General features: G+C 40.3%; 1 non-coding gene across 1 annotated transcript; it reads right to left on the reverse strand.

Annotated features, from left to right (window-relative positions):
• Positions 1-5,613: 5,613 nt before the first annotated feature.
• Positions 5,614-5,720, reverse strand: LOC128772592 (U6 spliceosomal RNA). The gene has a single exon (XR_008416768.1). It is a non-coding gene; the product is annotated as a U6 spliceosomal RNA (small nuclear RNA).
• Between the last annotated feature and the right edge of the window lie 756 nt (positions 5,721-6,476).

Below are 6,476 nucleotides of genomic sequence, written 5' to 3' on the forward strand. Positions count from 1 at the left end.
CTTGAATGGTGCAAGGAAATTAAAACCCTACGTAGAATGTTTAATTTTTAATTGAGAACTAGAAACAAAACAAACTGATCAAATAGGTAATGCAAATGCCTCAAGCAGCAGGGAAAGAAGTTTTGGGCTTAGACTCAGTTGCGGGCCATTTGGGAAGCCCACACAAGAAGGGTAGATGAGGTAAATATGACAATACTTTCAGTTTCTACCAACCACCACCATACTTTATGCAGAAGCGTATTTTATTATGCAAATATTCCCACCCCAACTTGCTTTATAATGATTTCAAATGCCATCAACCTTTTGAAGTCTTTTTAAAATCCCAGCTCCCTTGAGCACACTATTACAAGGTGTGCTGGTGGGATTACATGCACCTTCTATCACTGTCTCTTCAGGACTTCAGATCATCCCAAATTTGAAGAGGACTCCAGTTATCCCCTAACATCTATATTTAGGATATATATTTTAGTCATTGTGAAAAGCAATTAAATTGAATTAAAGCTTTGTTTCTGAGAGAAGAAAGTCTTAGAGCTTGCTTCACAAAGAAAGAAATAGAAGCCATGTCCTGGATAGAAGGATAAAAGCAATCAAGAGATTCTGCATCCACAGGAAGGAAGAATATTATGACAAGACACATTAAGAGCATAAATACAGCCTAGGTCAAGGGATTAGATTAGGGTCCAACAGGCTACAGTCTGAAGAGATTGGCTAAGGGATTAGAGTACCTGTGTGACTCAAAGCTCAGGGTCATGGAAATTAATTTAAAGGGGGAGGGTATAGAATCTTCTATTTCTTTCTTATTTTTAGAGAGAATGAGTGAGAGCAAACAGGAGAGAGGGGTAGAAAGAGAGAGAGGGAGGGAGGGAGAGAGAGACAGAGACAGAGACAGAGACAGAGAGAAAGAGGGAATCTTGCAGGCTCCACACTCAAGAGCTCAACACAGGGCATGATCTCATGACCCTGAGATCATGTCCTGAGCCAAAATCAAGAGTCAGATGCTTAACAGACTGAGCCACCAGGCACCCCACAATCTTCTATTTTTGAATCTTGGACTTAGCTGGCTCTTCTACTAATTATGGAATCGGTGTGGAAAATGCATCCTTAATTTAATTGACACCAACAGATGTGGATCTAGTCTCATTGAGCCTCGTATTCAATTAGGATGATTCTCTTAATGCAGGGTGTTTGTAAGAGGAAAGCATGATAACACCTTCTCCACATTCCTCAAATAATACCTCTTGCTGTGTGTTGTACCTCCCTCTGTGCTAATGGCTTTCTACTACACTTTGTAATTTGACAGATATTATAGTCTTTTATTAGACAGTAGAAACTTACACATTCTACTTACGTTTGTATCCAACAAAGCATCTGATACACTGTTTTGCACATAGTAGGGACTCAGGTTGTATCTGTAATATTGAAAGAGAAAAGGAAAACAAGGATGAGGAAATAAAACCATGCTTCCACAAAAACTATACAATTAATGTATCTCTAAATTACTTGAGTGATGCAGATAAGTTTAACAGTAAAGCTTTGTTTAGAAACACCTGCTTTCTATTTGTCCTTTAACCCTTAGCTCAGAAAGCTCTCTTTAATATGTACTCCATTCTTATTTCTATTTAGGATAGTTTGATAATCAAGCTATGATTATATATGCCCAACATCAGTTCCTCTCTGGCAGATGTGTGATTCATTCCAATCAGCTTAACTCCTTATGCAGATGTTCCTACATTATTCCATTTTCTTAATTACATAGTCTCAAAGGGCTACACCTGTGAGGGGATTCAATCCACAAATCTATGGAGTTTAAAGAGAACTACCTTTCCCTGAGGTCTTCTCCCCGAATGTTAGGAAATGTAACTGATTATTTTAACAAGCAGAATTTCTTCCCCCTCAAGTCATGACCTGGTTATATCAGATAAATTCAAAGCTTCTGGGCAAGCACCTTAAGGCCATATCTTTTTTTCCTCTCACAAGTTTTTGGCTGCTTGCCTTCACACTGCAAGCTGGCAGACTTCATCCTTTAAAAGCTTAATTACCTGAAAACCCACTGGGCACTTAGAATACCTATAGTTCTCAGCCCTAGAGCTTGAGGACGGATGGAATAAAAATCTAATGCACTTGACCTTCTCACCTCCTGCTCATCGTCCATGCTCCTATTACACCCACTCAAATCCTCACTGAGGCCAGAAGTACTAAGGACTTAGAGACAGATGTTTCTAGAAAAGCTACTGTGCCTCTCAAAGACAATTAGGCCCCCTAGGTCACTGGTCGTCAAAAACATCATCCCCATACCTACACTAGCAACCTCAGGAGCATCAGGGTGTGGGGAAATAGGTTCTACTTACATAAATGGAGTAGAAAAAAGGTTAGGGTGGAAAGGTGTCACCATGGGGCGAAAGCACCCCAGGTTAGCTAGCGAGATATTATAATGGGATCACGAGTAGCTTGTTATATCACCTGCAGGACATTACTTTCCATCTGGAGCCAGTGTACCTTGATCACAAACTCCACTTGCCCTCCAGTCCCTTTGCTTTCACACAAGTTAATGATTGCTCTCCGATTGTTTTCTCCATGTTCACGTGTGTAAGATCTTGTTTTCTTCACGTTCACCACGTGGGTAATATTTGTGAGCTCAGTAAATACGGAGAGGAAACCCCTTTGTGGGACTCTTATCTCCTCCCGGATATTAGCCTCTCGTACTCAATTCTGTGGCAGCTCTCTTGCTCGACAAGAAAGAACTCCAGACTCCTAGTCTGTAACGCCAGGGAATTTGTTGAAATGAACTTCTCGGGTCTTAGTCTAGACCTCCTTAATCAGAAACTCTGGGGGTGGACTCCAGCACCTTGTGTTTTAACAAGCCCTTCCGGTGATTCTGATACTTTCTTCAGTTTGAGAACCCCTGCACTGGGTAATTGAACCAATGGCATTTGGCTATAACTGTGGAGTTACTATTTGTAACACCATGAGGCTCTCAACTAACCTCAGTCTCAGGAATTGCAGAAGTTGGTGAGCTCATTTCAAAGCAAAGACTCTCAACTTGGAAAGTGCTTGGATAGCTGGCTGGGTGCATTTGGAAATAAAGGAACGTGGTTCTCTCATGTGGCCCAAGGAAGCTGAAGAAATTCAGAAATTCAGAAGATTCAGAATGTGAGTTTTTAAAACTTGGGGCTGGCAAAGATGGGACGGAGCATCACAATTACTCTATACTTTTAGACTTGACTATCTGCACTATTATTTTCTTCCTTTCATTTTATCACATAGGTTTTGCTTTTCAGTGTTCCTCTCATTGAGGATGATGCAAAACAAGGATTTTTGAAGTCCTGTGTGTAAGGTGCAAATAAAAAATACACATCTCAAAAAGCAAGTCCCAATAGATGCAAAAAAAGCATTTGACAAAATACAGCACCTTTTCTTGAGAAAAACTATCAAGAACTCAGGGATAGAAGGAAGCTACCTCAAAATCATAAAGGCCATATACAAAAGACCCAGAGCTAATATCCTCAATGGGGAAAAACAGCTTTCTCCTAAGGTCAGCAACACAACAGGGATGTCTACTCTAACCACTGTATTTCAGCATAGTGCTGGAAGTCCTAACCTCGGTAATCAGACAACAACAACAAAAAAGCATTCATAGTGGTAAGGAAGAAGTCAAGCTTTCACTCTTGGCAGAAGAGTGAAAGAGAATTTCTTTTCTCTATGTATATATATCTCTCTCAATCTCCATCTCTGTGTGTGTGTGTGTGTGTGTGTACACACACACACACACACACACACACGGTGTTGTGGGGGGTGTAATTTGACCTAAAAATACATACTTTCATCTCTAAGATTTTCTTAATGGATAAATTAAACACCTAACATAATGCTAATTTCAATGGGTCATTAGGATGATCTAAAAACACAAACTGTTCCACTATGAAAGTATTGTGCCAATGTAAAGAACCAGAGGGAACCTGCTGATTTCTTAACATTTTCCTCCGTGATCCATTACAGGCCACGTCCCCCGTCAGTGTCCACTCTCTGCTTGCTCAACCCCAACCCCCACCCGCTTTTGTCTCTCAGGTTGAACTAGTTTTAAGGAGAGGAGACACAACTGCCAGCAGCTGAAAGAGAGGTGTGGGGTTTGGGACTATTTTATCACAAGCCCATACCCAGCAAAGTTTTTTTTTTTTTTTTTCAACGTTTATTTATTTTTGGGACAGAGAGAGACAAAGCATGAACGGGGGAGGGGCAGAGAGAGAGGGAGACACAGAATCGGAAACAGGCTCCAGGCTCCGAGCCATCAGCCCCGGAGCCTGACGCGGGGCTCGAACTCACGGACCGCGAGATCGTGACCTGGCTGAAGTCGGACGCTTAACCGACTGCGCCACCCAGGCGCCCCAAAGTTTTTAATTTTTAGTGTTGACTGAGGTGTAACTGTCATAACATGATAGTAGTTTTAGGTGTACCACACAAGGATTCACTCACTATTTGTATACATTATGGAATGATCACCTTAACAAAGCAACCGGACATCCCTTATTCTACTTATTTATTTTTTCTTCCTTGTGATAAGAACTTTTAAGATCTATTCTGTTAGTGACTTAAATGTACAACACGGTACTATTAACTGTAGTTATCATACTATACGTTACTTCCTCACAACTTACATTAGAACTGCAAATTTGTACCTTTTGATCACTTTCCCCCATTTCTTTCACACCCCCACTCCCTGCTTCTGGCAACTATCAATCTGTTGTCTGTATCTGGGTTTGCATTTGAAGATTTTACATAGGAGATCATAAGGTATTTTTCTCTGCATATAGCCTGGTGCTCTCAAGATCCATCCCTCTTCTGGAAAATGCAAGATCTCTTTATGAATATATGTGTTGATATATAAATCATTCTTTATCCATCCATCGTTGGACACTTAGGTTGTTTCCATACTTGGCTATTGTAATAATGCTGCAGTGTCCATGGGTGTATGTATTTTTTCCAATTAGTGTTTTCACTTTATTTTAGATAAATATCCAGAAAGAGAAATTTCTCCATCATATGATAGTTCTCTTTTTAATTTTTAGAGGAACCTCCATACTGTTTTCCATAATGGCTGCCCAATTTCCATTCCCATTAGCAATGCACTAGAATTTTCTTTTCTCCACGTTATCACCAACACATTTCTTTTGTTGACAGCCTTTCTAACAAGTGTAAGGCGGTATCTAGTGGTTTGATTTGTATTTCCCTGATCATTAGTGATGTTTAGCACTTTTTCATGTACCTGTTGATATCGCTTCTTTAGAAAAAAAAAAAAAGTCTATTCAGATGATCTGTCCATTTTTTAACCAGCCTGTTTTTTATTACTGTTGAGCTATAGGAGTTTTGATATCTCTTGAGTGTTAGCCCCTTATCAGATACATGATTTGCAAATATTTTCAACCATTTGGTGGATTGCCTTTTCATTGTGTTGGTCTTCTTTGATGTGCAGAAGCTTTTTAGTTTGACTGAGACCCACATGTTTCATTGTGCTTTTGTTGGTTTTGCTTGTGGTGAAAAATCCAAAAAAAAGTGTCGCCAAGATCATTGTTGAGGAGGTTACTGCCTATATTTTCTGGGAGTTTTACAGTTGGAGGGTTTATGTTTGATCAGTTGATGAATTTGTGTATCCTGTTTGCTCAGAAGCCGTGCTAATCTTCTCTGTATTGTTCTAATCTTAGTACATGTGCTGCCCAAGTGAGGACAGCCAAGTTTCTTTTACCATTTCAATGTATGTATGTACTTGTTTATCTATGCCTATTGGGGGCAGTGGGGATTACAGACGCAAATTAATGTACTGAATGTGTTGCTAAACAAGAAATATTCTACCTTGTTGGAATAAATAGGTATCAGCTTGTAAAACTGCCTAATCCTAGAAGTGTTGAGTTAAGGTCACAGCATAAGCTCTGGGCTTCTTGGGATTTATCCAAATGTACATTGTCCCCCAAAGAGAGCTTTAGATTGACGTCATCCTCTGCTAGTCAAACTTAACATTTAAACTGTGATCATAGCTACCTCTCTTTAACCTCAGAGCTAGAATGGAGACTTACTTTTCTAAAGACCATGTTTCCCCCAAACACATACTTGTATGCTTGTCTACAGAACAATGTGTGGGATATCCTTTCTGAGAACAGTAAGGGGGGATAGGCTAAACATCCAAGCACTGTCTGTGGGGTGGGCCTCTGGAGCTGGCATTTCAAGGGTCCAAGCCCCCAGTTTGGGGCCAAGCCAAAAGAAACCACCTCCTAAATCCATCATGGAGACTGTAGTGACCATGAGGTACTGGCTCCATCATCCCCAGATATTACTCCAGCTGTTTTCCATTCACAATGTGGTTCTGAGTAGACCGAGGAAAACATGGGATGAGGCTGTGCTCAGAATCAATTACATATTCAAATTGCCTGTATTTAAAAACCCCTAAAAACAGTAATGGTTTATTCAGCTGGTGACTTTATGGCATG

This window comes from Panthera pardus, unplaced genomic scaffold, assembly GCF_024362965.1.
Source record: "Panthera pardus isolate Hobbes unplaced genomic scaffold, ASM2436296v1 HiC_scaffold_22, whole genome shotgun sequence".
Taxonomy (NCBI): domain Eukaryota; kingdom Metazoa; phylum Chordata; class Mammalia; order Carnivora; family Felidae; genus Panthera; species Panthera pardus.